Genomic DNA, 16,247 nt, shown 5'->3' on the forward strand with positions numbered 1-16,247 from the left:
AGCCTACCTTCACCCTTTTGCCTTACGTTACAACCTTGGGGAAAGACCTTTTGACCTAAATGGTTGAGTCATTCATCGGTGGAGAGGAATGTGAGTTTTAGGAATAGGGAGAGGGGATGCAAAAGTCAAGATGTCGAGTAGCCTAAAAATTCTTTTTTTTTTTTTTTTTTTTTTTTTTTTTTTTTTTTTTTTCCGGTTCCTTCGTGGAATCATTGGGATGCTCATTAGAGGTCGATTTGAAGCTATTAGGAAGAACGCGGTAAGATCGTTTGGGATGAAAGTGGATTGTGAAAGCTAGTTCCTATGCTTAGCATATTTATGTTTCAATCAACCTTGGGTATCTTGGAGCGTGCACTCCCTTACTTGTTTAGAAAGATTTGCATCCACTTGTACTTGTACATTTGCAAAAGTCCTTTCATGAACATTTGTTTGCTTTTCTTGTATTTTGTTTTCTTGTTCATGCTTTGCCTTGTTTGTTTTATTATGAGAGTTATGGGTCAAACTCTTAGGATACCCTTACGAGACCTCACTCGTCCTCATAGGCGACTTTGAGGTTTAAAGGGCTTGTTGTAGCTAAAAACAACCGTGATTCCTACGAAAGTGAGTTAGTGTATATTCTCATCTCGTCTCTTCTTTAGTTTATTTTAATAAGCTCGTCATTTCCACTCCCTTGGTTTTGTTTTGCTCGAGGACGAGCAAAAGGTAAGCTTGGGGGTATTTGATGTGTGTCATAAATGGCACACATTTGACGAGCATTTAGGTCATTTCTATTCTCTTTTTATAGCTTTCATGCTTAATAAGTGCTTAGTTTTATGCTTTGTTTCTTAGTTTTACCTTTCTTCTCTTATTTTGTAGCTTTTGTGCTTTTCGTTGGTTTTCTAGTCTTTTCTTCTTTATTTGCTCTATTTTCGTGGTTGTAGGTATTGGAAGAGGTTCGGGTCGTGATTTTGGTGATCCATTATGGTGGAAGAAGCTTTTGGATCAAGTTCATGGAGTTTGGGAAGCTCAAGATGCAAAGAAGTGGAAGTTCCAAGTCTTGGCTCTTCTCTTGTGCTCCTTTCAAAGGAAGTGTGTGCCCTCAATATTAAGCCTTAGCTACTGCCTACCTTGTCCTCCATCACCATCATAAATCATGTGTGCACCCCTTGAGCTTGAAGAGTTGAAGATTCGAAGAAACCCAGCTGCGTGCGGCCGCACGCGCAGAATGTGCGGGCGCACACGAAGGATGTGCGGCCGCACACCATGGTTGTGCGGGCGCACATCCCCTGTTGTGTGGCCGCACCAACGTGGGTCTTTTCCGATCGGATTTTGAAGATTTTCTCTCTCTTCTTATACCTATTTGAACCCAATTTTTGTAAGAAGTTTGAGAAGAGAATTAGATCATATTCTTAGCTTAGTTGAGAGCTTCCCTCTCTAGATTTAGGGGTTAGTTTTAGGAGTAGATTTTAGAGAGAGAAAGTGAAGAATTTCAATGGTGATTGAGAGATTGAAGATTCAATGGTGACAATTGTATTGGAGATCTACTCTATTATCAATGAGCATTTCTTAACTCTATCTCATTTATTGTTTTGTTTAGTATTCATGTTTAGATTGTTTGATTTTGATTAGATTTTGATGATTTGATGATTGATGTTTGATTAGAGTTATTGTTCTTCTTTGATTGTAGATTCTTTGATTGTTGATTGTTGATTTCTTAGTTGTTTGTTGAATTGATGATGGTGCTAGAGTAGTTGTTTGGTTAGGGATTTGGTGAAGCTTGTATTATGTAATGGATTGATGTAGATTGGGGATTTTGATGGAGTTGATGATGTGATTAAATTGGTTAATTGATTATGTGCATGTGTGTGTTTGATTTAGGCTTGATCACCCTAGTTATTCATACTAGATTGCATTGTAAGTTCACATTGATACGGACCATTGATTTGTGGCTTGCATTTACACGATTGAGGTGTCTTGTGATGTTTCCTAGCTAGAGTTTATCGTAGTTGACGCTAGTTAGACCTCTAGGAGAATAGCTTGATATGCTCTTTTGGTTGCATAATTGATCTTCCCTCACATTGCTTGACTTAGTCAACTTCCTAAACCAATCCTAATCCCTATCATTTTACTTGTTTGGTTTCTTTGTCTTAGTAGTTGTTAGTGTCCTCTTTTACCCTTTGTCTTCGACCTAGCTTAGGCACATAATTGGAAGCATTTAGGCATTACCGTTCCTTTGGGTTCGACCCTTGACTTACCTCTATACTTGTATTTAGGTTTGTTGAGTGTTTATAAATTTTGTTTGGCTTAGGGAGAATTAGCCCAACGACCTAGTTTTCCCCACGTCAGTTTTTAGAGTCATTTAGGTAGTTTTCAAGTCTAGATTAGTTGTTCATATCTTATTTTGGCTTGATTTGGTTTGGTTGTGATCATATGATGCTTTGATGGGTATATTCGTTGTTTTTGATGTATTTCAGGAACTAACAAGGCTATATAAAGGTTTTATGAAGTTGCGAATATTGATCATAGCTTGCAATTCACTTTGAATGCCAATGTTTGATGTTGAAATGAAAAGAAGCTAAATCTCAGCCAGACACGCCCATGTCACGCAGGGCATGGGCATGACAATGTGTTTTAAAGAGGTAGAAAGTTTGATTTTGATGTTTTATTTGAGGCATGCCCATGCCTTGTCGAGTGAAGTTGGCCCAGGGAGACACACCCATGCCAATATGAGACACGCCCGTGTCTTTATAAGTGACGTAGCTGCTGTGAGTGTCATTCCAGCGAGACACGCCCATGTCAGAATTTGACATGCCCATGTCTTGCTGGAAGTTGAAGAAAAAATGTTTCTAACTTTCGGCATGGGCATGTCCTGTGTGACACGCCCATGCCTGGATGAATTTGGTCGGTTTTAATCTGATTTCTTTCCTTATTCAATCCTATCTTTTGGCTTTATTATAAATACCTTTTAGCGTTATAATTTCATAATCTATCATCTTAGAACCCCAGTTTTCTCTCTAGACTTTATTTCATTGTAATTCAAGATTATGCACTCAAGATTCTTCATTTATCTTTCTTAATTCAAGATTTGGTATTTTCTTATTCTCTTTAATTCCTTTTATTATTAATTATGTTTAATTCTTGTTATTGTTTTCGTTAATATGTGTGAGTAGTTTCCTTATTCTAAGATCTAGCGGAACCCGAATATGATTAATGCATGATTTAATTCTTTAAATTTTCTAATGATAATTGCAATTGGTATACTTAATTGATTATGCTCATGCCAATACTAGATTAGGGATAATTAGTATTGTTATTAATCCATTGTTTAAATCGCAACGGGAGTTGGGTTTTGACAGGTTTGAATAAATCATTCAAGGGTTTGAAGTTCATCATGGGAGTAGTTGAATGGATGATTAGGAAGTTAGAGTAATGTGATCAAAATCTTTAATTTACATGATTTCACGGAAGTAGGCTTGATTGTGATTAGGGAAGCCATTGATAACTCGGGAGAGACCATTGGTACTATTCATGGATTACTTTTCCTCTTTAATCAATTGAATTATATGTTAGGGATAGAACGACTATTGCATTAATTGTATTCGTGGTGATGCTTGATCTTGGATGTTTTTAGCATTTAATTTGTCATATTACTCAGATTTAATCATTTCAATTATTTTTAGTTATTAATTCTCACTATTACTTTGGTTACTTGTTTACTATTTACTTAAGTCTATTTAATTAGTTGAACCATAATCTCTTGGGATCCGACCCTTACTTGCCCGCCTACATAGTAGTGGTCTTGTTAGGTTATGTTTGTTAGGTACGCGACACGCCTATGAAATTTTGGCGTCGTTGCTGGGGACTAACGGTTTCATTCTAGTTATTTGTGATTCGTTTTTACTAAGCATAGATTTTGTTAGTTGCTTCGGCTATTGTTCCTTGTGTCTTTGATCTCCCGTTTTAGTTTATTTGTTGCATGCAAACTCGAAGTTTAGGTTCAGATGATTTAATACCTTTTGATTCTGAGATCGAAGCTACTGTAAGAAGATGAAGAGGTAGAAGAAGGAAAAATCGAAATAAAAGAAACATGGTCGATCCGAGAACAAAATCTCTTTTGGAGTATGGTATTCCGGATACAACAACCGGATTCTTCTCTAGTATTGTTAGACCACCTGTGACTGCTCAGAGTTTTGAGTTGAAGCCCCAATTCATATAGTTCATCTCCACTGATTCTTTTACGGGCTCACCGAATGATTGTCCAGTGACTCACATTGATAGTTTCTTGGAGAAGTGTGACATTATGAAGCTCAATGGTGTCACTGATGATGCTATCAGACTACGCATTTTCCCTTTTTCACTATGGGATAGAGCAAGGGAGTGGTTACGAGATGAAGGTATTGGTTCCTTTGATACGTAGGATAAGCTTGTCAAGGCCTTCTTAGTGAAATTCTTGGGGCAAGAGAAAACCGCAAGGTTAAAGAACGAGCTAGCTACCTTTCATTTATCCGATGATGAGTCTTTATATGAGGCATGGAGAAGATTCAAGCGTTTACAAAGACAATGCCCTCACCATGGTATCCCAAAATGGATGTTGATCCAAACTTTCTACAATGACTCATGAGTTTTGCATATACATTGATGTAGCATCTGGAGGCTCTATCATGACTAAGAACTCAACCGATGCAAAGGATTTGATTGAGAAGATGGCGGCTAATGATAATTACCATCCAGGAGGACAAAATGTCACCAAGAGGGGAGGTAATAAACATGATGTTGATGCTTTAACTATGTTGACTAGTTTTGTGCAGGCATTAACTCATAAAGTCGATCAACTCCAAGCCGGGTCTTCTCGACCCTCGATGGAAACTTGTCAGAAGTGTGGAACGCATGGCCATACTGCGCAGGAGTGTCAACCCAATTATGATGGAATGAAAATTGAGCAAGCTAATGCTTTTTATACCATGACCTCCACAAGGACACTTGATGAAGGGTGGAGAAATCATCAAGGTTTCTCATACATGAACAATCAGGCTCAAGTGAATCCTCCATCACCACCCATTTTTCAAGCAAGGGCACCTATCAATCATCAATCCATGCACCAACCACCACCTCAATCTTCAAATCTTGAATCCATTATGGTGAATTTTGCTACCTCCCAACGTCAACAACAAGAGCTTATATCAAAGCAATTTGAGTTACGAGGGAAGCAAAATGAATACTTTGAAAACTTGATTCAATTGCTTGTTGCTCAAAATAAGAGGATAGAAACTTATCTTTTTCAACTTTCACAACAAGTGAGTCATCTAACAACATTTCAAGGTCAAGCAAAAGTCCAAACAAAACAATTCAATTCAATTTTCGTGAAGAGAGATGAATTGATTACGGAGGGATTAGAGGAGAAAGTGTGCAATCTGGAGTCAAAAACAGAAGTGCCTGTGAGTGAAGGTCCCAAATATGTTGCCCCACAAGCCTATGAGGAACCGATGCCATTCCCGCAAAGGTTATCAAAAGTTGTGCTCGATAAGCATTTTGGGAAGTATTCTGAGACTCTTAAGAAGGTATATTCCACCATCCCTTTTTTCGATCTTGTGATTCAAATACCTCAATTTGCAAATTTTGTGAAAGGAATTCTATATCATAATCATAATGATAAGGAATTAGAAAGTGTGGTAGCGAAGGAGAAAGGCTCTAATATTTTACATGAGAGTCTACCACCTAAATTGCATGATCCTAGTAGTTTTACTATCCCTTGTATGATAAATGAAACATATTTTGATAGGGTCTTGTGTGATTTAGGTGCTAGTGTTAATTTAATGCCTTATTCTTTGTATGAAAAATTAGGTTTGAAAAAACTTAAACCCTCTACTATATCTCTTCAGATGGCTGATAAAACTATTAGACTCCCTAAGGGTGTAGTTGAAGATGTATTAATTGGGATTGGTAAACTTGTTTTTCCTGTTGACTTTGTTGTAGTGGATATGAAACAAGACCTTAAGATCCCACTTATCTTTGGTCGTCCTTTTCTTGCTACAAGTCAAACTCTTATAGATGTTCCTAAAGGACAAGTGACCATAAGAGCTCAGGATAAACAAGTTGTGTTTAAGCTTTTTAATGACCATAATTTTACTTTTGATAGTGGTACTTGTTTGACAATTGATGCTACTAACCTTTTGGTTGATAAGTGTGTTTCTAATAGAAATCTTATGAGCAAAAAGGACAATATTCCACCACATGATGGGTTTAGCTACATCAAAGTAAGCTCAGATACAAAGCACATCAACTCTAATTTGAAGGAGTCGTTTCGAGGTGGATATATTAATGAGAAATACCATGGAGTATCCTCTCTGTGTGGTGACCCAGGTTGAGCTATTAAAGAGAGGTCGAGCTAAAGACCTTAAACAAGCGCTAAATGGGAGGCAACCCATTCTTTTTTTGTTTTATTTTCCTTTTATTTCCTTTATTCTTGTTTTTTTAGTGTCTTGGGGACGATGTGACGTTATTTTAAGGGCGGTCCTAGCTCTGCCCCTAGGTTTGATCCCTCCTCTGCCAGTAAGGCCTAGTTTTCTATTTCCCTTGCTTGTTCTTGTTCGATATATGTTCACATTGGGGACCAACGTGAAGTTTAGCTTGGGGGAGGGATTACATTTTTGCTTTGTTTATAGTAGTTACTTTGCTTTGGGTTGATTTTTAGCGTCTTTATACCACTATGCCTCGATGATGATATGTAATATATGTGTGATTTTAAAAATTGAAAAACTTGTTTTTGAAAACCCATTCACTGATTGGCTTAGAATTGAACTTGTTTGTGGCTAGAGTGGTCTCCCCGCTTGACCAATATGGATAGCTTGAGTACCTATGTGAGAATTTTGAGCCATTGTTGACTGGCATATTTTATTTCAGTCATTCTTTTCATGTGTGTTAGATTTTCCTTCATGTAATTTGATTCTTGGATTTGCTTTGCGATTATTTGAGACTTTATGATGCAATGTGGAAGAGTGATTGAAGTTCCTTTTAGATAATTAGAGCCAAAGCTTCTTAGGTGCTTGATGATTATTCTATTTTCTTTTTATTTTACATTAACTCTTAGGATGAACCAATTTGAGCCATTATTCCCCTTCTTATACGCCTTATATTTTTATGCCTTAGAGCCTTTTTGTAGGTTTATTTGATGGAAAATCAATGTATTATTTATGCCCTATTGAATTGTGTTTGGAAAATAAAAGAGAAAGAAAAAAAAAGTTAAAAAAAATGAAAAAAAAAATAAGAAAAATAAGTTTGTGTATGCTCTAAGTTTCAAACAAAAAAAAAGTTGAAAAAAAAGAGAAATAAAAGATGAGAAAATGGGAAACATGTGAAAGTTTCATGAGAATTCGAGTTGGAAATCCATGAAAGAAGAAAGAAACGCAATATTTGTCATAGAAATCTATGTTGTCTTGTGAAGAAAAGTGAGAATAAGGGCATGCTTGTAAGTTGTGCGGAGGAAATAAGGTTGGTTTGAATCTGACATTTTGCTATGTAGTGGGATTAAAATTTTTGTTATTTTTGAGCACCACATTCTCAAATGACGTCGTCTAACCCCATTTATAACCAAGCCTACCCTTATTTAGGATCTCATGACTTGGGAATTTGCATCATCTTTTAACAAGTGGAGAAAATCTATTAGCAAATCTAAAGAGGATAATTTCATGTAGTCGACGTGCATTATTGCAATAAGGATGAGTGAATTCTTATTCTAACCCTTGTAAACACATGAGTGGCCTGTTTATTTTATTTTGCACAACTAAAGTGAGATGTTATTCATATATGACTGAGTTGGTAAGGGGAGATGTGTGGAAAGATTGGTTATAAATTTCGAGTGCATGACGTTTATGTTGGTTTTATAATCAATGACTTGCATTTCTTGTTTTTCACTGGGTTTTAATTCATGGGCACACATATTCTTGCTTGAGGGGGCTAGCTCACTTTTCTTGTGTTTCATGGTTCAATGCTTGAGGACAAGCATTGGTCAAACTTGGGGAGTTTGATAAGTCGTGTATAATACGTGTTTTAGAGTCTATTTAGGTAGTTTTCGAGTCTAGATTAGTTGTGCATAGCTTATTTTGGCTTGATTGGGTTTAGTTGTGATCATATGATGCTTTTACGGGTATATTCATTGGTTTTGATGTATTTTTGGAACTAACAAGGTTATATAAAGGTTTTATGAAGTTGCGGATCTTGATCATAGCTTGCAATTCATTTTGAAGGCCAATGTTTGATGTTGAAGTGAAAAGAAGCTAAATCTCAGCTAGACACGCCCATGTCACACAAGGCATGGCATGTCAATGTGTTTTAAAGAGGCAGAAAGTTTGATTTTGATGTTTTATATGAGGCATGCCCATACCTTGTCGAGTGAAGTTGGCCCAGGGAGACACACCCATGCCAATATGAGACACGCCTGTGTCTTTACGAGTGACGTAGCTGCTGTGAGTGTCATTCTAGCGAGACACGCCCATGTCAGAATTTGACATGCCCATGTCTTGCTGGAAATTGAAGAAAAAATGTTTCTGACTTTAGGCATGAGCATGTCCTGTGTGACATGCCCATGCCTGGACGAATTTGGTCGGCTTAAATCCGATTTCTTTCCTTATTCTATCCTGTCTTTTGGCTTTATTATCAATACCTTTTAGCATTATAATTTCATAATATATCATTTTAGAACCCTAGTTTTCTCTCTAGACTTTGTTTCATTGTAATTCAAGATTATGCACTCAAGATTCTTCATTTATCTTTCTTAATTCAAGATTTGGTATTTTCTTATTCTCTTTAATTCCTTTTATTATTAATTATGTTTAATTCTTGTTATTGTTTGCATTAATATGTGTGAGTAGTTTCCTTATTCCAAGATCTAGCGGAACCCAAATATGATTAATGCATGATTTAATTCTTAAAATTCTCTAATGATAATTGCAATTGGTATGCTTAATTGATTGTGCTTATGCCAATATTAGATTAGGGATAATTAGTATTGTTATTAATCCATTGTTTAAATCGCAACGGGAGTTGGGTTTTGACAGGTTTGAATAAATCATTCAAGGGTTTGAAGTTCATCATGGGAGTAGTTGAATGGATGATTAGGAAGTTAGAGTAATGTGCTCAAAATCTTTAATTTACATGATTTCACGGAAGTAGGCTTGATTGTGGTTAGGGAAGCCATTGATAACTCGGGAGAGACCATTGGTACTATTCAGGGACTACTTTTCCTCTTTAATCAATTGAATTATATGTTAGGGGTAGAACGACTATTGCATTAATTGTATTTGTGGTGATGCTTGATCTTGGATGTTTTTAGCGTTTGATTTATCATATTACTTAGATTTAATCGTTTCAATTATTTTTAGTTATTAATTCTCACTATTACTTTGGTTACTTGCTTAGTATTTACTTGAGTCTATTTAATTAGTTGAACCATAGTCTCTTGGAATCCGACCCTTACTTGCCCGTCTACATAGTAGTGGTCTTGTTAGGTTATGTTTGTTAGGTACGCGACACGCCTATCACTTACCCATTTTTGTTCGGCCTCGGATCAGAAAGTTAGTTTCCCAAATCAGGGGTTTATTTCTCTCATAATATCAATTCCTCTGACAAGCATGCCATAAGTCAAGAACTTGGAATGGAAACTACTGAAGACTTAGGGTTATACCTTGGTATGCAAACTATAACAAGTAGAGTTACGAGGGAGACTTATGCGCATCTTTGCGAGAAGATTGATCGCCGCCTTGCGGAATGGAAAACAAAATATTTGTCACTTGTTGGCCGCATAACTCTCACAAAGTCCACCCTTACTACCATGGAAAATTATTCGATGCAAACAGCAAAATTGCCATGAACTATTTGCGATGAAGTCGATAAAAAGGCGAGAAGATTTGTGTGGGGAGGGATTGTTGAGAACCGCCGTATTCATTTACTCTCGTGTGATACACTCCAGCTACCTCGAGAGAAGGGTGGCCTCGGCATAAGATTGGCGAGACAAGTAAACTCTACTTTTCTCACCAAACTAGGATGGAGAATGCTCTCGGAACCAGATTCTCTTTGGTCAAGAGTGTTGTGATACAGGGTCGTTGCGACATTGACATGTTACAACCTTCATCCAATGTGTTAAATGTGTGGCGTGGTATTACAGATAATGCTTCTCTTCTAAAGAAGGGATCCCGAGTTTCTATTGGCAATGGAAAAAAAACTCTGTTTTGGGATCATTGTTGAGCGATGGATGAACCCCTTCATAACTCATGTGTGGCTGCAATTCTTGATTCAATTGATGAAGCAACAATGGAGGAGATGTGTAATATTGGTGATGGATGGCGCTAGGACCTCTTTGCTCATTTATTGCCTTCACATTGTATCAAACACATTGCTTCTCACAAGTTAATTGAAGACCCTGCAGTTAGTGACCTTCGATACTGGAAGGGACCAAAGGTCAGTTTAAAATTAAATATGCAATGAAAATTATGAGAGAAGATGAGTAGACCCCGACTAATCATAGGTGGGAATTGTCTTGGCATACCCTAGTTCAACAGAGAATTCGCACCTTCTTATGGCTTACTCTCCATGATAGAATTCTTTGTAATGCAAACCGTTCTAAAAGACACCTTACTGAGGATCCACGCTACCATCGTTGCTTGCTCAACACTGGTGAAGACTTGATTCATCTCTTCCGAGACTGCCCAATTGCAAGAGCAATCTGGAAGAGTGTGGGGGGTTCAGATTTGTACCCATCTGTTGTTTCAATGAATACTACAAGAAGGGGGGTTGAATTGTAGTATGAGAGTTTAGCCAAACTTTTTTTTTTTTTTTTTTTTTTTTTTGCGGAATTAAGACTAAGTAAGCTAAAGGAACAGAAAGATAAACTGAAGGAACTAAAAGATGCAAGAGAGATTTTTACGTGGAAAACTCCTTGGCCCTAACAAGGAGAAAAACCACGACCACTTGGGATTTTGGGAAAATAATCCTCACTAGAATAGGGCAAATGGTCCTATTACAAACTAAATACTCAGACTTCAAGTTCCTCAACGAACTTGAAACCCCGAGGAACAAGTTACCCAACTTGTTACTCTTCTCTTTCTCTTCTCTTTCTCTTTTCTTTCTCACTTCTCTTTCTCACATACATAAATTCACTCAAACTTCCCCACTCCCCAAATTACAACTCGAAAGAAAAACAAAATCTAGTATAAGAACATTAAGAACACTCTAATTAGCTTGTGTGGAATTGACACTTGACTCGAATTAAAAGTTAGAAAACTTATGTGAGAAAGGGTGAGTTTTTCCATCTGAAATCAACAGATATTTATAGACAAAAATTCGTTTAGGAAAAACTTCTTTATGCAGCAATTCCACTACGCCACTACTCCACCCCACTAAGAAGATTATGTTCCTAAAATTAAGGAAACATGAACTCCTCAATGTGCAAGACCATGACTTGAAGAAGATCATGGAGGAGTAGGCCGCAAGTTTTTAGAAAACGTGGAAGATTTTATTTGCAAAAGATATTTTCAAAAATCAGAATAAATAAAATCTTTTTGTTAGGAAAAAGATAACCGTTAGAAGATAACAGTTTTCCTAAAAACTAGCATGCACAATTTTATCAACTTAGACCAATTCCACACATCTTTTTCGAGTGTAACTAATTTCTCATACTTACATAAATCCTAAAATATAAAAATATATTTAGTCTTCATGTCTTTGGATGAAGCTTCTACTCCGATGCTTCCTGTTCCTTGGGAGGAACTTCTCTTCTCTGATGAAGCTTCTGCTCTGAAGCTTCTGTTCCCTGAGGGGAACCTTCTCTTCTCAAGTCTTCATTTCTGAAGCACCAGTTCCTGCAAAGGAACTCTTCTTTATGGATAGCTCTGCTTCTGGCCTTCTTGTTCCTCATGGTATCTTTACAAGACACTTAATTCTCCTGGTCTTTGCAACTGAGTACACACTTAAACAATCTAGCACTTATTAGTTTGTAAGTAAGTGAGGTTGTGTCATCATCAAAATCATTAAGTCCAACACCATCCTTTTATGTTGGAGATCTTAAGCAATGGATTAGTAGAAATCTTGAAGCTGGGGGATTAAATTTTTTCAGGAAAATGGCCTACTTGCTTTGCTATTACCTTGTGGTGGATTTGGAAATGGAGGAACAATTTTGTTTTTGGCAAAAGTAACGAAATCCCCGTTAACACAGGTTCCTTCCTTCGTTCACAAATTGAAGAAACCTTGAAGACTTTCTCCTTAGGAGCTACAAGAAATACTCTGACTTCGAGAAGCAACACTAAGCCAAAGGAGAAATACTCATCAGGTGTCTTGCTCCTCCTGTTTTCTAGATGGCCTTGAACACTGATGGTGCGGCCAAGGGAACACTAGGCCCAGCTAGGCGTGCTTCGTGGCTGCTATGGAAAATTTGTGAAGGCTTATGCTGCAAATTTTGGGGTATGTAATGCCTGCAAGGTTGAACTTCTTGCACTAGAAATTGGTATCAATATGGCTAAGCAAATGGGTCCTATCAAAATCATGATCCAAATGGATAACAAGGCCTGCATCGAATCTATTCTAAGCAAGAGTCAGAGAGGAGGAAAATGCATCCATATTCTAAACCTCTGTGGCAACCTTATTAATTCTTTTGGTAGTAATGTTAATTTAGTTCATTGTTTTAGGGAAGGTAACAAAGTAGCCGATAATTTAGCTAATATGGGTGTGCTTATTGAAGAGAAAATAGTTTATTTCGATGATCCTCCGATCGAAATAAAAGATCTTCTTTGGGAGGATGCCATAGGCGTGACTTCATCTGGCTTTGTTATGTAATCGTTTTTATTTTAATAATAAACGGGTTTTGCCCTCATTTGCATCAAAAAACATTTTAACCCTCTAAACACAACGTTTTGAAAATCATTTTCAGATTTTTGCATATTAACAGAAAGTTAAATTGAATCATCTAAACATTTAAAAAAATCAATTTTATATTTCGATGAATCTTGCATTTTTTTTTTGAACTAGTTCAAATCAACATGAAACAAACTATATTAAAATTATTTATAAACTAACAAATTACATGAAAACGTATGGTAGTTGACACTTTTTCTTTGTTCATTTCAAGTGTTAAATAATTCATATAGTTGTTTTGTCTCATTTGTTCAATCATGAATTTAACGTACAAAATTAAATAAATCCTTTTAAATGAAAATGGATTGTTTTAACATTAACCTGAATAAGAGAAGTGAATGCACACTTACCTATGTTCTACTATGGTCATATGGCCTTAAAATGACCATTATTATTTTTAAATCCTATTGGTTGATTTTTTTCCTTTTTAAAATGCTTGGTCAAACCTTTTTTTTTTTTTTTTAATTCTTTTTCTTTTTTCAAAAACATAATGTCTGATTTTTCAAAAATTTTATTTTTCTTTTCAATTATATTAAAATCACTTTTTATTAAATTAAAAAAATATGATTAAATTAGAAGAGATTAAAATCAAAATATTGTTCTTCATTATTTTTCAATGTTTTTCAACGTTTTTAATGTTCTTCCTTCATGATATTTGTCCTTTAAATCCTCTCACGCATTGAAGGAGAATGAACCTATGTCCTAATCACACACCATCTGCTATTTTTTCGCTTTCGTAAATTGGGATTCGTGCGAATGTAAATTGTTTCTTATTTCCAGAATAATACATTTTAATTGGACAATCTCAATCAAATGATGCAAAAATGGCGAAAATATGTATCGAAAATCTTAAATTTTTATAAAAATTGAAAAAAAAAATTGACCAAGCATAAAATAGAAAAATCAACCAATAAGACTTAAGAGTAGTCATGGTCAATTTCATAATAGAATTTTTACATAATTCATTATTGTGCGTGAAGACAATAATGTTGCCACCTATCTACATGAATCTAATATCCATCATATTTTGAAATGGCGAGGCAAAAAGGCAACGATTGTGTAAATTTTATGCTCATATACATAGATTCTAAAAGAATATTTTCTTGGATAAATCATAAACTGTTAAAACTCTCTAAAAAAAACACCAATCGATTTTTTTTCTAGATAGTTTAATATTAGAACTTTCCAAAAATTCCGTCATTTCAAAATATGCCACTTTCCAATAACAATTTTAAATTTTTAAAGTTCAAAATTAGATTTCAATGTATTTCAATTTTCTTCTAATCCAATTTTGAGGCAAAGGTGAGATTATTAATTTATTTATTTATTTTTTTAATTATAAAAAGGATTTAAATATTTAACTATGATATGCTTAGCGGTCTAGTGGTGGAGGCTTTCTTTTTTCAGGGAAATCGAAACCCAAGGAGTAGCAATTAGCGCAAATTTTTTTTTTTTTTATTTTTTTTTATTTTTTTTTTATTTAAGTTGTAAAATTGTAAAATTTTAAATTACTTAATAGGTGTTGAGTAAACGTCCTAAATGATGTTAATAGTAAATGTTAATATATACAGGTGTCATTTCTAATTGATAAACTGCCTCAACACCTTAAATCAACATGTATTATGCACGTCCAAATTATAAGTTTAAAATTTTGTTTTAAATAACGATACAACATTTGATTTCACTGTTATGAGTTTGAAGATTGCGAACCCATAAGAATAAATTCTTGATGTGCCGCTGACATTAAAGGTTATGTATAACATTTAATTTTTATTATTACAGATTTTTAACTCTAATGTTCTTTCAAACTTTCATCACCGCTTTAGTGAGGCATAATCATGAATTGAACTTTATGGCAGATTGGGGGCACAACAATCCGATTATGTTGTAGGCTATGTATTTTCTCATCATCTTCAATAATGAGTATAACAAAGTTCCAAAATAAGTTGCCCACATAATAAAGTTCCAAAAAAGACATTATTCTTTCTTGATACTATTACATCATATAGCCAATACAAGAAAGTACCTTTTCAATCTAGAGCATTTTTTATTATTTAGGCATATAAACAAAGAAAATATACAATTTTGTTTACCCAAAACAGTCAATTACTCTTTTGGACTAGTACACATAGGCGACCTAGGACAAATCACCTATTTCGACTTCTCAACAAATTTTGTAAACCTCTTCACAAAGACAAAATCGTGTATTCCACTTATTTTATACGAATTAACATTTTACACTATTTACATACTATTACGTAAAATATCACGGTACAATGGCCAACACCATGATTTGCCCAAACCATTACACTACCCCCCTCAATGAGCATTTTTCTTTTTTTTTTTTTGGGGAGTGATTTTGCTAGCCATGATTTTCAGAGAATGTCTAAATCTTGTCACATAAAAACTGAGCAAAAAAAGTCATCATTAGAAAGAGATGATAAGATTAAGCCGTGAAAGGCTGAAAGCTGCTTGCTTAGGCTGTAAGCACCTGCGTTTCCAATGGCTTTGGCCCCGCAATCGTCCCAAAAATAAGGGCCTTTCTTAAAAATGGAAATGATTAGTTTATCTCATCAACACTTTATATCTTTTCCAAGAATTTACAGTTTATACTTTTCTCTAGTACTAGTACTATTGTCTACTGCAAGATTTGTTTGGTACTAAATCTAAATCAAATTATTATTTAGGAGTATTATGTTTAAAGGTTTGATGGAATTGTCTATTTTCAAGATCAGATTTGCATGTTTTAGTCTCATCTCTCAAACTGAGCTCACTCTAGCTGAGTTCGTTGCTCTGCGCAGCTTGCTTTCGCGGTAATATTCCTAACTGAATTATTATTGATCGAGACAATGGGGCAATTTTTTCTGAATTATTGTCACCTGAGTCAATAGTACAAATTTTTCGGGTTGGGTTTGTATCCTAAAACTATGGATCTTCAGCCATCTCTGATGGCAAATTATTGCACTTGCTAAGTTGCTGGTTGATTTTTTACGCGGTGACGAACCCAAGCAAATTCAAAACAGTGCGGATGAGAATCAATTCAAACTTTCCAAAAGACAAATGGTGCCTTGTTCAAAATAAGGTCAACATTTTTTACTATCAAGAAAAAGTCTTCTCAAGCTTTTAGGCCAAGAAAACACCACCACCCAATTCTAGAGCAATGCAGAATTTTTTTTAAACATCTTTCTTCAGAAGTATCTGAAATATACGTGACTGCCATAATCAGTTGCTTGTCAAATTTCTTCTTACAAAAAATTTAGCATATAATTAAAGAATGATAGGAGAGCATGCATGCAACAATCACCCAGCAGTAGAAAGCTTTACGAATTACGACTAACGAGAATGATCTTCACATTCGAATTTTTACT

The 16,247-nt window shown here is 35.4% G+C and overlaps 1 non-coding gene across 1 annotated transcript; it reads right to left on the minus strand.

The window, feature by feature from the left end:
- Window positions 1–4,450: 4,450 nt before the first annotated feature.
- On the minus strand, window positions 4,451–4,557 carry LOC145580469 (small nucleolar RNA R71). The gene has a single exon (XR_014099503.1). It is a non-coding gene; the product is annotated as a small nucleolar RNA R71 (small nucleolar RNA).
- Between the last annotated feature and the right edge of the window lie 11,690 nt (window positions 4,558–16,247).

Source organism: Chenopodium album, chromosome 14 (assembly GCF_948465745.1).
Source record: "Chenopodium album chromosome 14, dcCheAlbu1.1, whole genome shotgun sequence".
In the NCBI taxonomy this organism is placed as follows: Eukaryota; Viridiplantae; Streptophyta; class Magnoliopsida; order Caryophyllales; family Amaranthaceae; genus Chenopodium; species Chenopodium album.